This window comes from Peromyscus maniculatus, chromosome 21, assembly GCF_049852395.1.
Source record: "Peromyscus maniculatus bairdii isolate BWxNUB_F1_BW_parent chromosome 21, HU_Pman_BW_mat_3.1, whole genome shotgun sequence".
NCBI classification, from domain to species: domain Eukaryota; kingdom Metazoa; phylum Chordata; class Mammalia; order Rodentia; family Cricetidae; genus Peromyscus; species Peromyscus maniculatus.
Genome location: NC_134872.1, coordinates 10,034,851 through 10,053,377, shown reverse-complemented (window position 1 = coordinate 10,053,377; position 18,527 = coordinate 10,034,851). Strand labels below are relative to the sequence as shown.

Genomic DNA, 18,527 nt, shown 5'->3' with positions numbered 1-18,527 from the left:
ATTTTCTCCCAGCCCCATGATGCTCACGTTTTTTGAAAGCAACGGGAATTCTTGTTTTGTTTTGTTTTTTAAGACACGGTGGGTTGAACCTCCCCCCGCAACCTACTCTGTCCCAGCCAACACAGAAGGCCTTGACCCAGCAGCAGCCCAGTCCTTCCTCATAGCCCTCTTCAGATGGCCAACGTGGTGTGGACATGTCAACTGCTTTGGGGACTGTCCAAAGCAGGGGCTCTGATTTAAGTGGCTTTCTTTACACTCCAATGAGAGGATCTGTCCAGGCTCTCTGGTTGGCTAGGGGGTACGGTGGCATAAACATAAAAGGTTGAGCTGAGCAGACCCCAATCACCAGGGTCTCTCACTGCCAGTGTATGGTTTTGAAGTAGATCATGGGCTTAGCTCTTCAGGGCATCCCTGCTTGCCTGTCATTAGCCTGGGAACACCCATTCATTATGGTGAGATAAGCAAACGCAGGCGCCAGCCCAGACAAAGTTCCTCCAGGCCTGAGAAGGTGGGGAAGCTACGCTATTCACATCCTCCGGAGAAATGAGCCCTGGGCTCCTGGCTGGGGGCTGTGCCCTGAGTTGAGCAAGGGCCTGCTGTGAGTGAAGGTTGTCCTTCTGATGCATTGCGTTGGTGGGGCTAGGGGAGGCCCGAAGGACTCAGAGACCCGGGACCAGTTTGGATCTGACGTCCAGAGACCTCAAAAGGCACCGAGTCAGAGGATGGTCCACCTTCACGCTGCAGCCTGCTTGCCTCTTGCCCTGCTTCGAGTGCCAGGGTCATTTGTAAATAATCAGCTTACTCAAATGAGAGTCTTTGAGTAAGCAGCACATCTATCTCTCTATGGCTTTGCATTCGTGCCAAGGGTCCGAGGTACCAAAGGAGCACAGGGAATATGTCCTCTGAAGCCTCCCTCTAGTCTGGGCCCTGCTCCGGCAGGATGGTCACTGTGGCACTCACAAGAGAACACGAGAGTATCTGTTGTCTAATCCGGCTACACAGAGTCGGCTCTCTCCCGCACCCTAGGTTTCTTCTTCCTACACTGTGTGCCAAAGCTTTGCTCACGGGACACAGCCCTGGCTCTTCCTGTGGCCGGGCCGTGTCTCATTAGAAGATGGCTCGTGGTTGCTGGTGGATACTCACGCTGTGGGCAAGTGTCGTGTCAAACAGTGCTCTTCAACGTACTCTTACGTGGAAGTGTCTGCAGGGTGAGCCCAGGAGTGGACAGCAGGACAGACACTTGTGTGCAAATCTGCATCCCCACTTGCAGGACATGGTGGAGGCAGGCTGCAGGTTTGCGTGGCTGTTTTTTGTCTAGTACTCTTCCATTCAGTGGCTGCTCCGAGAGCAGCATGCTCCGGCAATCAGGTCCAGTGAGGAAACCCCTCAGATCCATGTGTCCCAAAGCTGTACTTGAATACTAGGAACGGGTTATCCAGGAGGAGGAAGGGGCTTGGAGGGGCCAAAGTAGCTCTCGAGGACCAGGACTGTCCTGCTCGACTTGCCACTGCTGGGCTCCCAGGACCATGGCTGCAGAGGGTTGACAAGGGGCTACCTCTAGTTGAGGCAGGAGAATAAGGCGGAGAGTGCGATCCGATCCCCAAAACCTTACACTCGGGCTATGAATTAGCATATGAAAGGTTCTGGCAGAGAGGGAGACTGGTAGCCCATCTCCAAGAATGGCAGGTAACAACAGACAGAGCACTCCAGGAAAAGCCTGCTCTACGCAAATGCATTGGGAAACCTGCAGCGTAAAAGCCGGTCTTTTGCATGGCATTCATTGTTGAACTGATAACCTTCCCCGCCTGCTCCAGCCCACTTCCTTCTTTGGAAATGCTCTCTCTTTGTTAAGAAAATGTCCCTGCTTCTACCAAAGGTCACGCGTCTCTGTCCAAGTCCTTCCTTGGGAACACAGAAACCTTGACATCCCAGTGGGTTCCTACTGAACCCAAACACCTGCAATATCACAGTGGCATGGTCTTTCCCTGACCTTCGTGGCCATGGCCACCTAGAAGCAAGAAGTACTCCCCCCCTCCTCAAAAGCAGATCTAGCTGAACAACCAAGATCAGGGCTCTAGAAGTGAGTGTGAGGGGCTTCAGTCCCCTAGAAACAAAGCAAGGAACCAGGAGACAGGCACAGGGGGTGTACAGTGCAGCTTTACCTCACCAGTGGCCGTGTTATGAGGGCGGGTCATTCCATTGGCTCTGATCCAGCAGGGTTAGAGCTCCCTGGGCAGTGGGTATGCATTATCCCTGCATCCCTGAGTCCCGACCTTCAAGCTTTCTGTGTGTGTCCAACTGTGTCACCTTGAATTGTCTGTGCCAGGTGGCCCCTCCATATCCAGGCCTCATCCAGGGGACTTGCCTCACTGGGCTGCAAAGGTATCCATGTAAAAAGTTTTTGGCATGGCAGCGCATGTCTGCTATCTGGTGGAGTGCCAGAGCTCACTGTCCAGCTAGTCCAGCCAATCAGTGAGCTCCAGGTTAAATGAGAGACTCAAAAATAATAAGATGGAAAACTATTGGAGAAGACACATGAATGACATCAACCGCTGACCTCTATACATATGCATGAGTGCTCTCTCTCTCTCTCTCTCTCTCTCTCTCTCTCTCTCTCTCTCTCTCTCTCTCTCACACACACACACACACACACACACACACACACACACACACACACACACACACAAATTCCTCAGGATGTGACTCGTAGAGGTGCAATGTCAAGGTAGAGAAGTCAATGCCATTGAGGACTTCCTGCTCACAACAGAAGGGGCCAACCAGCACCCCACAGCACCAAAAGAGCTTGTCTGGTCAGGCAGAGCAGGCACAGGGAGTCCTCTTCGAGTTTCCCAGGGGAGGAAGATAGAAGGCAGGTGTCTTGGTTACTTTTCTATTGTCTTGCCAAAACACCATTGACCAAGGCAACTTGTGGAAGGGAGGGTTTATTTGAGCTTCCAGTTCCAAAGGGATAAGAGGAAGCATGGCAGTAGGCAGGCATGGTGGCTGGACCACACTGAGTGCTCACGTCTTAAACCCCAAGCACAAAGCAGAGAGAGAGAGCCCCGAGGAACCTCAAAGCCCAGCCCTAGTGACATAGTTCCTCCAGCAAGGCACCGTCTCCTAGGCACCCCCCCCAAAAAAAAAAAAAACAGCACCACCAACAGGGAACCAAGTGTATCAAACACATGGGCCTATGCAGGACATCTCATTCCGACTGCCGTAGTGGGGAATCCACAAAGATTTGCTGGCTTGAGGAAGTCTGGTGAGCTTGGAAGTCTTGTGGATTTTCTCTTGGCCTTGGTCAGGTATGCAGGTGAGTGGAGGGGAATTGGGACTGACCACTGTGGACCCAGCCATTCCTTCACTCGGAGAGTCTACCAGCCCTGGGGGGATCAGCTGTCCTGGGGTGACTAGCCTGAGGTGACAGGTGTCAGACAGATGGAAGCAGAACTGAGGAAGGATGGTTAGAGCCCACCCATCAGCACATGGAACATTAGGCTGTGCGTGTAAAATGCAGAGAGGCAGGGGCAGGCCGAGGGAGGTGACTCAGAATGTTGACAGTGCCACCCCTGCAGGGACAACATGCTGTCATTCCCTTCTGCCTCCTATGATGCTCTTAATGTGAATTCTATGTGAGCGGAGAAGAATTATTTTTATACGGGAAGAAACAGTTTGACCCACATACATGGCTCCCAGGGGACTGTAGCCTGGCCCAAGCCCCTGCACCTGGAGCCCTGCATCTACCCCATTTCAGGATGTGATTTGGGTGCTGTGTCTTACTCCACAGCACTCTAAGATGAGATGGGAAGAGAAGGGGGGGAGTACTGGGTAAGATTGGGCTATGAACAAGCCTAGGCTGCACTAAACACATTGCCCTGAGGACAAAGCTCCATGGTCAGGCTCAACCCAGCTGCCTCCTCAGCCTGTGTGAAAGGCTCTAGCCAGGACTCAGCCACTATCCAAAGGGGGAGGTCCAGCGTGGAAGATTCAGGACAGACAGACCTGGAGTCCTACCCTCTTCTCAGCACTCCTCACCAGAGAAGTATTTAGAACCCTCACTGAGTCCTCCCCCCGCCCCCGCCCCCCCCCCCCGACAGGTGGCCAGGGTCTTGTTTCCCCAGAACTAATGGAGTTTCAGTTCTGAGAGTCCTATGATCCAAAAGGCCCAGTGCTCCCCGCATGGTCCTGAGTCATGAGTCATTCCCATGCCTCGTTGCCTCCTCATCCTGTGCTACTCATAGGTCTGAGCTGACTGGATTCTGTCCTCTGGCTCCCACAGTCTCTGACAATCACAATTCATTGTGTCCACAGCTGCCACCTCTCAATGCTCAGAACACTGGTTATGTGTGGGGGTGGGAGGGTGGACAGATGGTCCACCCCAGCCACGTGTTACCCTCCCCAAGGATATAGGTTGACCATTCTCCTTTCTAGCTTGTAGACTGCCTGCAGTGGGGGGACGTGCGTTTGTATGTGTGTGCATGTGCATGTGCATGCATGTGTGTGAATATGTGTGTACGCTCCCACTGCATATGGTAGAAAGAGGAGAGGGAGAGACGAGAGCTTGGGAATGGAGAGAATGACCGAGCTGATGCCCAGACATGGCCCAGGTACCTTCAGCCTCCAGAGTGTTTCTTGATTTAGTCATAATCCTTGAGAGGACAGTTAAATAGCCAAGAGGATTCCCCAGTGTGGAAACCATACACATTACATTGCTTAGAAAGCACAGAGAAACATAGTGGCCGATGAATTTGATTCACTGTCGATAGAGTCCATACATGCTCACAAACACATGCTAAAAACTGTAATACCAGATACTGTAGTTAATGGATAATTAAGAAGGCAAATATTTAAAATCACTGTTTTTACCCTGTTTGTGCCCATGGGTGATACTCAGAATTGGTTATTGCAAAGATAAAGGCTTCCTGCCTGAAGGAGAAGTTTCTGGAATATTCTACAAGTCAAAAAGGCATTTGAGAGGAAGGAGCCAGCGTTGGCTTCAAGAAACGCATTTTTACAGTTTCCTACAACTGCTTAAATTCCCTTCCTTGAACCAACAGCCAGCTCTGTCCTTTGTCCAGTGTTCACGCTGGTCTGATTGTTCAAGCAGAGGCCACACCTCCACAGTAACTGCTCATAACCATGCCCCCAAACTTCACCTTTACAGTTCCCCCTGGAGTATAAAATAACACCTCAGAAGTCCGGAGAGCAGCAGCCTGTATTTTGCGCAATGTAGGGCATGAAGTCAAGATTCAAGCATGCTAGCTAAGAGCCCTGCATTGAGCTGCACCCAAGCCCCGGAGCCAGTCTTGACACCCCAAGCCCAAAGCTTGTCAACATCATCTCCGTTTCCCCCCAAAGGGTGAGAGGGATCACTCTCCTATCTCCATCCTTTGCTCAAAATGGTGGTCCTCAGCAAGGCTCCTGGAGTCTTTCAGCATGAGCCGCATAGCCAGATACTGAGATCGACCAACCCTTCCCCACGGAGTCCACCTTGGATGCATCATGGCTGAGGGTGGAAGGCTTAGTTGCTCTGCATCCTCCCATCTCGGAATCAGAGGATAAGCTGCCGTGTGCGCTTCTGTGCAGGAAGCTGTCCAACTCTGGAGGTCCTGGGGGCTTCCTCCACAAGCTCAGCCCCAGCTCCCCTAAGAACAGCACAGCCTCACAGCAGAGCCTCCAAGGAACTCAGTTGCTCCTGCCAGCTACTGCTTGCCCCAAAGTGCTTCATCCCATCAAGAAGTACGTGGCTCCCAGCAGGCAGCTGCCAAGTTTAGGTTCCTGAATGGTCCTGTTGAGTAGTCGTGGGCCAGAAGGGGGAAATGAGAGAGTTGGGAACCTTTCCTATCCTTTGGGCTTTTGTTTTTCTAACACATCATAGTCAGTGACAGCTTCTGGGCCTCTGGAATATTCTGGCACCACCACTGAAGTCATTTTGGTTCAATGACGGGAGGTCAGTATGGTCCTGGAGGGGTCAAGAGTGGATCTGAGCTGTGGCAAAGCCACCCTCTGCTAGGAAGGTACCTTTCCACTGCAGACCATGAGACTGCTGACACCTGAAGCCATCTTGGATCAATGATGGGAGGCCAGCTTGGCCGAGCTGTCCTTGATGGGTCATAAGTAGACCTGAGCTATGACTGGCAGCCTTATGGAGAGAACCCACCCTCTGCTGAGAATGTACCCTTGCACTGTAGACATCGAGACCAGTCCAAGCAAGTCAGGCTTGGGTCTGCACTGTATAAGGAGGAGTTCTGGAACTCTGGGTATGTATGTACCTACTCCCCTGGGCCTGCTAGTGCCTTCCTCTGAGCCACCAGGCTCTGCCTATGTCCCTGCTCGCCTTCACACAAGTGACTGACTCCCTCAGTGTCACTGCTACAGGGATCAGTCCTTGAACTGCTGGAAGCTACATCACCCTTGGCCCTGGGAATACCCTCTTTTGTAGAACATCTTGGTAGCTCATTTGAATGCCAAGGGGACCCGAGGCATGGACCTGCAGACTCAGAGGGTGCCAGAAAGCAAGAAGTCAACTCAAAGTGGGGTCATTAGTGGGGTCACAGCTGTCCTCCCTCCCTCTTCTTCTGATCCTGGGGGAGAGGTTCAGGCACAGAATTCTGAGGCATTCATGGAGGATGACTCAGAGACCTCAGAGGAGTAAGAACCCTGAGTATTTCTCTTATTATCTGCTTCGGGCCCAGTCACCACAGCTGAGAGGCAGGGCCACCTTTATCTAGCCTGGGCAACTACATGTGCTTAGTTACAGTTCAGTCAATGATTTTCAATATGGGTTGCACCCCAGCATCGTAACTGGCGATACCTAATCCCCAAGAGAAGGGGCACTGCACAGCCAATGAGATTTGTAATGCCAGGCTGGTGGCCACCAGCATCCCTTGAAACTGGCCTCTAGTGTAGAGACAGGGTTTTAGCTGTGTAGACTCCAAGGAGTCCCTTCCATGCATCGCCTCTCCTTGTATAGTGTGGGTGACTTTGGGCAACATCAAGGGTCCACTTCTAAAGCCAAAGGTCAAGCTGACCATAGGCAAAAGACATAGTTTACATTTTTGAATGTCTTGGCTGGGGAGACTTATCTCAAGATACGTGAAAGTTACACAAAATTCCCACACGAACGCAGTTGAGCAGGGCATCCCACTTGCCCCTGGGGCATCATGGGTGCTCTGACCCTGTGGTCGCTGCTTACTGACCCTGAGACAGATTCCACTGTCCACACTTCAGTCTTTTTCGGAACACGACGACGAGCTGCTGACGGATCCAAAATGTGCTCCGGGCTTTCTACCCAGGCCGCTTGGCTCCTGCGTGTCAGCCGCTGGGTTCCCAAGAGGCTGTGGTGCCACTTTCCACCTAAAGCAGACAGATAAGGTTAGGGTTTTGCTGCCTGGGGTGAGGACCACCCAGGCAGCTTCCTGACCCACTTGCCATGGTCTGGGAACCATCAGACTATCTCAGGAACATTCCACTTGTATTCCACCAAGGCCCAGAGTCCAGGCGTTGGTACATGAGGATGGAGTTGGTTTACCAGTTCCTGCCAGGGGCCCATGGCTGAGGGCCAGGAAGGAAGCGCCAGGGCTGGTTCCTAGGCTCCTGCGATGCCAGTGGGCATCACTGGCACCTCCTGACACGTCTGAGCAGGGAATTCCCATTTCCAGCTGGCACACATGTCTTGGAAGAGACATTAAGTAGATAACCTCCCCCAGCAATGGTCTGATTGAGAACCCCATGGTGGGGACTACTCATTCCCCCAACAAATCAGGCCTGGATTGTTAGACCATGCTTCTAGAGCATTCTCCAGTGTCCCCACCATTTCCCCCCCACTCAGAGCAACCGTGATAGAGGAAGAGGTAGAGGAGAGGGACCCATGTGGTTAGAGGCCCCTGGGGGCAGCAGAGGGGGTCATGCACCTCCAAATCAAGCTAGTTCTCACCAAGTGTCTGCCCCGAGTTCCCTCTGCACTGGGGAAACTTTTGGAAAGTGGAACCTGATGAAATGCACCTGGACTTCAGGGCGGGTCGGAGAGGGCGCTCTGGGCTGAAAGGGGTGGCGGAGAGTCAGTGAGCCCTTGAGAGACAGATCCACAGGGACTGCAAGGGAGACCAAGGAAGAGAGAGAAACGTGAGTGGAGATGTGGAAGTCTGCATCCAGGCCTGCTTCACAGGAAGAAGGGAACGGAAATGAGAGAATGAGAGGAAGCTTCCACGTGTTACAACAGGCCATAGCACGTGCCCTGTACACATGACCCGACCAAAAGACTTGACCTGTACATATCCTCAACATGGTGGGCACAGGATTGGCCATAAATCATGTTCCTTCTGGTCTGTTTGGGTAGCCTAATTTTTCCTTCTGCCCTCCCAGGCCCAAGGGCTACTCCATCCACCCATGGCATCCAGAGGCCCTGTGGGAAAATGTGCAACTTCTTCGTCAGCCTCAGTCTGATACACAGTCCTCATTACCCTCCCACAGGGCTGGGGACCAAGGACCCACCCTGTATCAGAATCAAGCACATGTCTAGGGGGGGTCCACACTGTTTCCTTCCAAATCCCGCTCTGCAGCCCCAATGGTGGTGGGGGGCACCTGCGGAGTGAGGAGAGGCTCCACCGAGGTGCACCCAGGTCTGGAGACACACTCCTCAGTGTCTTGTCAGCATTTAAAGAACACAACCAGAGCCCCACAGTCCTGGGATCCTGGCTCCTCCGGTAGAGTGTGTCGTGACTCCCAGGAGATGCTTTCTCGGGAGATATTCCCAGGAAGGAGCAGCCACCGGACCCCACGGCTCTGTGATTCTTCTGGAATGTTCGGGAAAGAGACCTGATGGCAGGGAGCTGTCACCGTGCCCAGAAGACTCCACTGGCCTCTCTTAGCACCTGGTAGAGGCTGGAGAGAGCAAGCTTTAGACCTTCCTTCTTTGTCTTGTGTGACTATGTGGCTCACTCAGCAATGCCCACCGCTGCCCTCCTGGTCTTCAGCACCGCCATGTGAGAGGGGTCTGGAGTGTCTCCTGAATTCTCGCAAGCACCCTGTCTCTCAGAAGTGTTGGGTTAAGCCTAGGTTGGTCTCTCTGTGACGTCCCCCCCGCCCCAGGTGCATGCTGGGATTTGGCTGTGTGGTGTGGTGCCTCGAGGCTGAGCACCTCTTCATCCACCGCTCAGGGCCTCCTGCAACCTTCTTCCTCCTCAAAATCTGCTTCCTTCCAGTTCCCTGGGGGCATGGAGATGATGAAAGTGGGGTTCAGACGGAGGGGTGGGAGGGCTGTGGACACTCAGGAGACCCCCGCCCCCCCCCCCTCGAAATCCTTCTCCTCGTGCCGTTTAGAAAGAGCCGTGTTAGCTTTTGAAGGGCAGCGGTGTGTGAACACCACTTAAAGGATAACTTTGGATTATTTTCTTAATGGGAAAGCAAACACTGATGTCTTAGACACCAAAGGGCCTGCTGGAGTGTGGGAATATTGACTCTCAGGGCGCCGGCCTCTGCGGCTGTGGGGCTCAGGCAGGGAGAGAGGAACTGCGGGCTGCTGGCTGCCTCGCTTGACCACCACAAGCCAAACACTCGTTCCTTTGTCCCTGGGCTATGAAGGTTATGGCGGTGGCCGTGGCTGTGGCTGCGGCTGCGGCTGGGGCCTGGGCCATGAGCTACCTACCAGTCCTGCTTTCCTGTGAACAGCAAAAAAATGCTGGGTGTGCAGCGCCAGCGTCCGTTCAGGTTTTTTGAGTCGATCCATCCTGACCGACACACTTTCTTTGTTAGATGTCAGGATGTCAGGTGGAATGGGGGCAGGTCCTTCCTCTCTGACGCTGACGTCTTGGCTGTGCCGGAGATGTAAATCCCTGCTTGGAGGGCTATGAAGATGGCCCAGTTGATAAAGTGCTTGCTTGACGAGCACAGGGACAGGGGCCTGAGCTCCATCCCCACGGTCCATGGGAAAAAGGCTCGGTGTAGAGCATTCATTTGCAATGCCAGCCCTGGAGAGGTGGAGAAAGACGAGGCCCTGGGACTTGATGGCCAGCCAGCCTTGCCTACTTGGTGAACTCTAGGTCAGTAAGAGACGCTGTCTCAATAAAGTGGAGTGGACGATGCCTGAGGTTGTCCTCTGACTTCTACATGTATATGCACACAAGTGAACTCACACCAGCACACATGTATACTGGAATACACACACACACACACACACACACACACACACACACACACACACACACACACACCATATTGCCCATGTCCTGCTCCGCAGCCTCATTCCTACGTATATATGAAGTCCACCCTGTAGTCCCTATCGGAAGCGTCATTCAGCGGCCCTTTGGTGGACGCAGCCTGCACCAGTTATTTAGATTATGGCAGCTTAGCATTATACACAACGAAAAAGCACACTGTTGTCTGGGGTACCGCAGAAGGAGCAGGAGCCCATGGTAAGAACAGGGCCACCGAGGAGCTGTCGCCCAGGGTCATGCTGGCATCGGGAGGCTCAGGGTTCATTCTCCATCCTTGCAGCCTTGAGTGTGTAAGATCCGCTACACACCACGTTGCCCGTTACAGCTGCCGCTTGATGAGGCAAGTGGCCAGAATGTGTCCTCTTCCCACCAGGGTGGCCCACTGGTCCCCCTCACCCTGTTCTGTGCTTGCGTGCCCACCTGGCCTGTCATAGTAAAGACATCTTGGAGATCATATGAACAAACATAGCTTTGTTCTGTCCACCCACCTGGACCTGCCCCATCCTGGGGCAGCTAATCCCACCACAGCCACCCCGCCCTGTGGCTTCTCTCAGCTTCTGGAGATGCCGCCCTTGCAGGTTCACACACACAGGCGAAGATGCGGGCACTCTGGGCCTGACACACAGCATGGATGCTCATGAGCAGACGCTTACATGTGGATATACCAATGTGTGTATTATGTATTACGCTCATTATGTGCCTGCATGGGTGTGCAACACTATGAACATATATGTGCATGGGTAGTTATACAGGCCGTGAACCCAGGTATGTGCTATGTTCACATGTACCATATATACACTGTGCTCTTCTGTGGATCTCATGTGTGTATATGTATATGCATGTGCACGTATGAATAAGAGTCCTCCCATTTAAGGAAGCATGGCATGCTCCAGAGGCTGGCAGAATTTCTGGGCCATGTGCGGCTCTTCTTAGGGTGACTGAGGCTCTCGTGCCTGCCCCCATTCAGTGGTACCTGCAAAGTGCCTGGTGTCCTGACGCTCATTCACCCTTATTCACCCTCATGAACTCATTAACGTGTTCCTCCCGGATTGCAGCAGGTGTGCGTGTGACGACAGGCTCTGGAGTCTTCTGATGGGGCAGAGCAGCTCCTCAGAGGCCAAGAAAGGCTGGCCCCTGCAGCTCAGCTGAACGCAATGCTGCACCCTCCTTATAGCCTGTGGGCCATCCTCACGCCCTCTGGGTGTGTTCATCCACCTGGCCTTCTTTCCTCCCAAGTCCCCAGTGGTCAGAGCCAAAGGACCCCTGTGCCACTAGGGGACGGGGCAAGGGGCGGGAGGAGGCCAGCAGGCAGGACGTGTGGCCCCTAAGGCAGCTGTCTCTCCTTGACCTTCAGAGCCCCACACGCCACGCTGGCCGCCCTTTAAAGAGCAGCTGATTCTCTCAAGCGCTACCCGGCTCTGGAGCCCACATGCCCTCCCTCCGTGGACCGCAGGCTGCCAGCTGAGTGGCGGGTGGCAGCTGCTCTGAGCTCGAAGCTTTTGATTTGCGTCAGTGCCTAGCTGGCCAGGAGGGGCCTGGTGCTTGGCAGCTGGGGAGAGGCACAGTGACATCACGGTTCTCAGGGCCCAGGCAGGCATCCCAGGGGGGACAGGCTGCATGGTCAATGGAGTGCAAGCTGCGGGAGCCCTCTCCCCTCTCCCCACCGAGCTGGGCTTTGAAGGCAGTTTCCATGATGCACATGCAGTGGAGGTCAAGCCCCCAGAGGCGGAACGGAAGTAGCTTATCCCTCCCCCATTGGGCTCCCTTTGGCTCACAGAGCCGCCGGCTTGCCACTCTGTGGCCACCCGGTCATGGAGAACGCCTGCTAATTGAGGGTCTCTGTAGGAGCCCTGGCCACTCCAGCAAACCTGCAATTTCACAGAGATAAAAGGATCCTCAAAGGGCCCCAGTGAGAGCCCCGCGGCGGCAAGAAGGGGTCAGAAGGAGGGGGCACTGTCGTCTCTTCCCTGGAGTGCCACAGAGGCTGTGCCAGAGCCCAGCCTCTTCCTGGGTGGAAAGAGCCAAGCAGTAGTGGAACTGTGTCAACCTACATGTGTCCCCTCCCGGCCCCTCTCTTTGTTACTGATGCCTCCTGCTCAGGGCAGGAGCCATTGTGAGTCACTTCAAAGACGGGTTGGTTTATCCTTACAAAGACTTTCTGGGAAGGCGCCCGCCCGCCCCGCAGCCTGCTCTCAAAGAAACGAGACTGGTTGTCACCATGGTCACCCAGCCCCACCCCCTCCTGTCAGCAAGATGCTCCAGCTCCTGGCAGTAATTACTCCTGGTGGGGCTGGCCACAACCCTTCCCGCTCGTGTCTACAGGGCCCCCTCCGCTCCTAAGCCAAAAGCCCCTTTTTGCACACGACTTGTACCTCAATTCACCTGCACAAACGCTTCCTCCCCCAGACAGAACACTCTGAGAATACTGTTCCTCCTGGCCTCTGAATGCTCAGTGAGTCCTGGGATGAGCGTGGCGTGGGTGGCAGTCCATGACTACAATGGACTTGTGGTCAGACCACTGGTCCCCCGGCCTGGGTTTGCAGACTAAGGGACATTGGCTGTGGAGGTGACACCAAGGTATGCCCTGGTTCTCCATACCTTGCTGAAGGCTCCTTAATACCCTGGGTCCAAGTCGATTTTTTTTTTTCTCACTCCCAAAGGTAACTTATTACCGTCTTCTCTCCCGGGGAATTCAAGAATCCAGGAAATGGGTGTTTCCAGAAACCCCATTCCAGCCAGGTGGGGGTTTGGGTCCACAGGGAAGCAGTTAAAGGGCCTTGTGTCCTCACCTTGAGAGTTCAGACCTTTTGCCCAGGACCCGTCAGCCTAGGGGACAGGAAGCTGGCATTAGAGCCTGTGGTGGTGATGACAGACGGCGTCTGATTTGAATGGAGCTGTGGTTTGGAGAACAGCAGGGCCACACTGTGTTCCTTCCCTACCAAGCGACTGTGTGGATCTCATTTCTGAGTGTCTGGGACCTTCCCTCACCCACCCCCCCTGGGCTTCTCTGTGGCTGACAGGCTGTATGCTGAGTCACCAGTGCGTCCCTAACTCGGAGCCTCTCAGAGGATTTGTTTCCTGTGGCCGATGTGACAAAGCACAGCAGACTGGGTGGCTTCAACCACAGACATCCACTGTCTCGGGGATCTGGAGGTCAGAAGTTCAAGGCTAAGGTGTGGGCAGGCAGCTGCCCAAAGGTCTGAGGGCAGTTGGTGACCTGCTTCTCCTGACCACTGGTGCTTGGCCCCTGACTCATCACCTGGCTTCCCCATCTGTCTGTGCCGGCATCTCCCACTCCATCTCTGGTAATGATTACAATGGTTGCCTTTAAGGCCCACCCTCATCCAGGGCCACCTCATCTCTAGAGCCTCACCCTAGACACAGCTGCAAGACCCTTCTTCCAAACACAGTCCCACTCACCGGTTCCCCAGGGACAGACTTGGAGACTCCCATTCAGTCCCTTAGGGATTCACAGGAGAGTGCCTTCCCATCTCAACCAAGTTTCTCTCACAGACCCAACCAAGTGCCACAGTGAACAGATAGCAAACAGAGAACCAGTTGGGACAGAGCCAGGACTATAGCCCAGGTCATGTGCCCTTGATGTTCCTGTGCGTAGAACATCATTGAGGTGGAATGGGGATGTTGGGGAAAGGAAGTCTCCCGGGTACCACTGAGCTCCAGCTTGAGGGGACTCTCCTTTTGTGGTCTGATTCACAGCCTGACCCATGCCCCGCCCCCCCACTTACCAACCCTGTGACCTCTGCACAGGTTCACCTCACAGACATGTGGCTGGCCACCAGCTACTGGCTGTCTGACTCCTCCTGGCCTGTAGCGAGCTGTATGTGGCCACCCACCCTGGCATGAACCTGACCTCCAGCCACCAGGGATAGAGCCATGTGTCAGATGCCAAGGAGGCCTCGTGACATGCCAGGGCTCTGAGGCAGGCAGAGCCAGTATGTGCGGCCAGTCAGCTGCACTTAGGTCACAGACTGAGCCACACAGAGTTGGAAGGAAACTCCGGACTTCCAGCCCAAGCACAAGGCAGACCCTTCTGCCTTTCCCATCCATTCCTACTGGGGTCAGTGTCCTTACTGTAAGAGTGAAGCCACTAAAGTCTCCACGGGCCAGGCTGCGATGGGTGACTTGTGGCACAGACCCTCTGAGAGCAGAAAAGTGACCCAGCAAGGACCAGAGGAAGACTCCCCGCCCACAAATAGTCACACATGTGCCAACTGTCTACCAAGATAGGAGAGCCTGGAGCTTGGTGCCAGTTCTCTGGGTCTTAGAGCTTCCAAGAGGTCAGTCTTGACTCCAGCCTTTGAGGTACTGGCTTCAGAGAGGGGAGCCCACAGGCTGCAAGAGATCATCAGACAGGCTACCTACCACTCATGGAGGTGGATGCCTGGGGGTCCCCTCCTTCCTGGCTTCTCTTCCTGCAGCAGGGGCCCTTGGCTGAGGTGTGAAACAAGCGTCCCTGATCAGGAGTAAAATGTCAGGTGGACACACTGCTTCCCCCTATGCTCCTGGACACCTGGGAAGGGGTTCTTAGTGGTCCCCATGGTTCTAAGACATCCATAGGAGAGACAGCAGGAACTGATTGGAAAAAAACACCAGGGCAGTGGGACCAGATGGTACTTCTACCAACCTGGGCCTTCCAGTCACAGGGAGGAAGGGAATGGAATTGCAAGCAGAGGTAGGGCCGTCCGTTCTGGAATTCCAAGGTTCCAGAACTGCCTTCTGTGTTCGAGCAGGTGAGCAGGGTGATGAATGGCCAGGGAGTGAGGACGTCACTCTGGAAGAGGCTGTACTGTTGTGTATACCCAGTATCTACGTCCATCGCTGCCCTGGACACAGGGTCACGATGAGACAGAGCACCTGCGTGGTTGCAGCTCTGAGGACTTTCAGGCCAGCAAGGTCTACAGCGTCCCTCCCTGTGACTCATGCTGTGACTTTGTCTGCAGTTTGCTGAGTTCTAAGACCTGAGTTCTTCTCCAGAGGGCTTCCTGGCTCGAGTTCACGGCCAGGGCCATGGCTCCCATTGGAGTACCATGACCACGTTTCTTTCCACCAATGTGTAAGCATGGATGGCAGATCTTCCTGTTTAAGCTCTGGGTAGTCTTATCCTCGCTGGCTTGTCCGAGGCCTACATCAGTGCCTCAAGCTGTGGCCGTGAATGTATCACTCTTCCTCAACATGGCATCTCCAGGAAGAGTGGGAGACGTCTAGCGGTCCCATCAATATTTAGAGTCATTCTTCTGGAAAGCCTGTGACTCTTAGGTGGTGGACTGCAAAGGGGCAAGGCTCCAGCGTGGCAACACAGTGGGTCGAGGTGTGGAGACCTCACCACACACCTTCCAGGACCACGCTCTCCTATTTAACATCTGTTTTCAGTGGGATTCTTCACTTGGCAAGATGAAGTAGGGCCTCGATTGGTGTGGCTGTTGGCTTCGTAGGGAGCCCCAATGACCTGGCAAGGTGTTTGCAGCCACAATCCTCCCCAGCCAACTGCTGTTCCATCAGATAGTACCTTCAGCCCTGTAGACTGCCTCACACAGCTTGTGGATTCATGGCCAAGAACTTCCTGCAGTACTCTGCCCTGCCCAGGCCTCAAGGGAGAGGGGCCTCAAGCTGATGAGGCCCAGCACGCAGAGGACTCTGCACAGTGGCCATTTGGAGGGACACTGGAGGAGGTAAAGCTGTAGGGACTTCCCCGTCCCCTTCCTGGAAGGTCACTTTTCAGTCCAGGGTCTCCCAGGCCCTGGAGCTGTTGCCTTCTGGGAGGGTTAACTGATCTGACCAAGGCCTTCAATGGGCTCTGTCTTAGTCAGGGTTTCTATTGCTGGGAAGAGACACCATGACCACGGCAACTCTTATAAAGGAAAATATTTAGCTGGGGTGACTTACAGTTTCAGAGGTTCAGTCCATTGTCATCATGGAGGACAGCATGGTGGCGTGTGCAGACAGACATGGTAGCTGAGAGGTCTACATCTGGATCCACGGGCAGCGTGAAGAAGGGAGACACTGGGCCTGGCTTGAGCATTTGAAACCCCACGGTCCACCCCCAGTGGCACACTTCCTCCAACAAGGCCACACCTCCTAATCCCTCTCAAGTAGTGCCACTCCGTAATGACCAAGCATTCAAATATATGAGCCTAGGGAGGCCGTTCCTATTCAACCACCACAGACTCCCAACTGTACTTGTGGTTCAGTCCTCAGAGGTACGTGTTCCTGTCCGTTATCCTACATCTCAGGGGAGGAGACTCAGGAAACTATACCTGGCCATCAGTTCACAGCTCTGGCCCACAGTGGGGGCCAAGGACCACAGTCCTTCTGTGGGACCCAAGGTCACAGTCCCTCTGAGTTCCCTGGCCATCCCTCCTGCCCACATTGCTCCTACATGCCAGGAGATGTTGGGGGTTGGACTGTACCCCCTAAATGGATATGTTCACTGGCACTTGTGAATGCAAAACTATGACTGTCCTAAGAGTGTTAAGTTAAGATGAATTCACTGCATTAGTGTGGCTGATGCCACTGAGGAAGATGGGTTTGGCCACACACACAGACACAGGGAGCCTTTATGTGATGGTGGAGGTAGGAGTCGGAGAGGAACTTCTGGAAGCTAAGAAGCCCCGGGCACCATTGGTGATCATCTAGGCCTGGGGCAGATGCCCTTTCAGGGCTCCAGAAGGACTCAGCCCTGCAGCACCTTGACTTTGGAACCCTGGACCCAGGACTGTGAGCAAAGGGTTTTCAATTTGTTTAAACTCTGGCTTGGAAGACTCTGTTACAGATGGAAACCAACACAGACAGGATCTGAGGAAGCAGCCAGATGCCTTCAGCAAGGGACCCACCCCTCTTTGGTCCCAGGTGGATGTGGCAGGGTGAGAGGCCTCTCTCCTCTGCTGGTTGTGCCCATTCTCTGCTCCCTTGACCTCCTCAGACAATGCCTTCCCACCCCTCACTTGTCCAGCATGGGCCTTCAGCTCAATACCTCTGCTCTGTACCCTCCTCTCCTATACGTCTTCCACATCTTGACCCCTAAAGAAAGCAGCCACCTTCCTGCTGGAGAGGGGGTGCGGGTAACCTAGGGTGGGTAGAATCAATGGCACCACCCACCTGTAAACCCCCTAAGGCAAGGGCAAAGCCAGGAAGCCCGAGTTACAGCCACATGTTTACACCCAAGTCTTCCTGGGAGAGACACTGGGCCAGCTCCCCTCCATCTCTAAGGATCCTCCAACCCCTCACCCCACATCTGTTCATCCTACAGTCTCCCTTGAGACCTGTTGAACCCTCGCCCCATCCACACGAATGGACTGAGCCAGTGTCCGGTGATTTTTCAGCTCTCTATCTGGGATGAAGGTCCTGTCTGTCCCGGCCTTCACTGAGGTTGTATTGGACTGAGCCCTGTGTCATAGCCTCACTCATTGACCTTGGCGGGGGGTTGGGGGAGGCAGGTCTCACATTCTTGACCACCAACTGGACAACTCCAGGTTCAGGTGGCTGCTGGTGCCACATCTGGGGAAGACAGAGCAGAGAAGCCATTGCACATGATTGGATTTCCTGTCCCTACTGTGGCAAAGGCCCACAGACCTGAAGGCTTAAAGCACAGATGTATCGTCCAGTGGTTCTGGGGAGTCAGGGTCTGACCCAGATTCCACTGGTTAAGGTCAAGGTGTTACAGGACTTCTCTCCTCCTGAGGCTCCAGGGAGTCTGTCTCCATGCCTCTCCTGGTCTGCCTCCAAGCCTCTGGAGGCCATACACCCCTCCACTCATCTTCTCTGGGCAGAGGCAGCTGCAGGCAGACCATCTCTCTAATCCTGTACCCCCCCCCCACTCTCCCGCTTCCCATCTAACAGATTCTGTGTGTGTACCCCAGACCTCCACAGACAAGCCAGTAAACCCCCACCTCACCTCCAGCAAGACACCAGTCCTCGCAACCTTCCTTCCCTGTGTAGGGTAAAAAAAAAACCCACAACCTCTAGGAAGTGGAAGAGTCATCTTTGGGAGACCCTTCCCCCAACCACACTCAGCCCCTCTGGGGACTCTGTATTTGTCACCTGTGTGTGCCTGACAGTGACACTGAGCTCCTTCACTGACCCTTTCCTCCACTTACTCACCTTGTCCATGGCGCCAGGCCTGGGGCCCAGGAGGATCAGGTGGCCAGAGGCACAAGCTACCCATTGTGTTTGTGCGGGTGGGTCCCACAGGGCCTGGCAGGCCAGCACCAGCATCCTCCCACTGGTTTAAAAAAAAAAGGCCTTTGTGCAGGCAGCATGCCCCCACCCTTTTCCACATGAGCCAAGACTGGCTGC

The 18,527-nt window shown here is 54.3% G+C and overlaps 1 long non-coding RNA gene across 1 annotated transcript; it reads right to left on the bottom strand.

Moving 5' to 3' along the window:
- Window positions 1-4,745: 4,745 nt before the first annotated feature.
- Window positions 4,746-14,642, bottom strand: LOC143270033 (uncharacterized). The gene is made up of 3 exons (XR_013046890.1): window positions 12,813-14,642; window positions 7,937-8,093; window positions 4,746-7,356 (listed from the first exon to the last, which is right to left on the bottom strand). It is a non-coding gene; the product is annotated as an uncharacterized LOC143270033 (long non-coding RNA).
- Between the last annotated feature and the right edge of the window lie 3,885 nt (window positions 14,643-18,527).